General features: G+C 63.2%; 1 non-coding gene across 1 annotated transcript; it reads right to left on the bottom strand.

The window, feature by feature from the left end:
* Nucleotides 1–734: 734 nt before the first annotated feature.
* Nucleotides 735–853, bottom strand: LOC131861887 (5S ribosomal RNA). Its single transcript, XR_009360917.1, has one exon. It is a non-coding gene; the product is annotated as a 5S ribosomal RNA (ribosomal RNA).
* Between the last annotated feature and the right edge of the window lie 461 nt (nucleotides 854–1314).

The following is a 1314-nucleotide window of genomic DNA, read 5'->3' as shown; positions in this document are numbered from 1 at the left end:
TTGGTGGGCGCCATGGTGCACTCCGAGGTGCCCAAGATTGGTGCGCACCAAGGAGCGCTCCGAAGTGCGCTCCAAGGTGCGCGCGAAGTCGAAAGTTGGGTTAATTGTCCGGTTTGCCTCGGGTGCGCACCTTGCGTGCACCTTCGCCAGGGTGGGCGCCTTGGTGCGCACACCTTGGCTGGGCTGCGCACACCTTGGCACCCGCGTTTCCTTCATTTTAAATTTTTTTTTTTTACAATCTCTCAAGTGGGAAATTCTATAATCTCAACTTTTTTTGCCTTTTCAGGAAACTTTTGAATGGAGCGCATCATTGGTGCGCTCCGAAGTGTGCTCCAAAGCTCTCTCCAGCTGCGTGCACCTGCCCCGGCCGCGCACCCGGCCCCGCCCAGCTTCGCTCACCTGTCCCGGGCGTCTGGTGCGGAACCTTAGAGTAAGAAACATCACCGTGCACCTTGGCCAACGTGCGCGACTCGACCGAGCGCGCACTGGCCGAGGTGCACACCGATTTCACCTGGGTGCGCGCGCAGCACCTCGGGCGCACCGGGGTGCGCGCACAACGCCCGGGTTGCACCGTGGCCTGTGTGCTCGGGGCGCCTCGGGTGCGCGCTCGGTGTCGCCCCCGCGCGCGCGGTAGTGCGGGCAGCGCACCCCGGCCCGGCCCGGCCCCGACGAGAACGCAAACGGGCAAAAGGTTTATTCAAATAGCATTGCGACGCCCGGCGAAAAACTAAAAAAGGGTGCAACACCGGGACTTCCCGGGAGGTCACCCATCCCAGTACTACTCCGGCCCAAGCGCGCTTAACTGCGGAGTTCTGATGGGATCCGGTGCACTAACGCTGGTATGATCGCACCCGTTATGAGCTTGTCGCAGTGTGTACTTAGCAAACCGCGACCCACGTGCGAATCCACCCCGGCCACCCACCCCCGTCGAGGTGCACACCCTCCCTCGCGAAGTGCGCCCCGTTCGCCAAGTGTGAGCCCTGCCCGGGTGCGCGCACCTTGCTAGGGCGTCGGGTGTGCACCCGGCCCGGCCTACGTGCGTGCACCTGGAGGGGGCGTCGTGTGCGTGCAGTGTCCCGTCTGCAACGCGGTGCCCACACACCACCTCGGGCGCAACGACCTGCGCTCACATGTGGGCCGAGTGCACCTTGGTGCATGTTCGGGGCGCCTCGGGTGCACGCTCGATCTTGCCCCGGTGCACCAAGGCGCTCGGTTTGCCCCGGGTGCGCACTTGGTGCAAGGTGGGCACCCAAAATAGGGATCAAGCACCAAAACACAAGTTTCGGGATGCAAAATGGGACCCAAGGACCACAA

The sequence above is a fragment of the Cryptomeria japonica genome, unplaced genomic scaffold, assembly GCF_030272615.1.
Source record: "Cryptomeria japonica unplaced genomic scaffold, Sugi_1.0 HiC_scaffold_33, whole genome shotgun sequence".
Lineage (NCBI taxonomy): Eukaryota > Viridiplantae > Streptophyta > Pinopsida > Cupressales > Cupressaceae > Cryptomeria > Cryptomeria japonica.
This window is presented reverse-complemented; position numbering and strand designations above follow the sequence as displayed.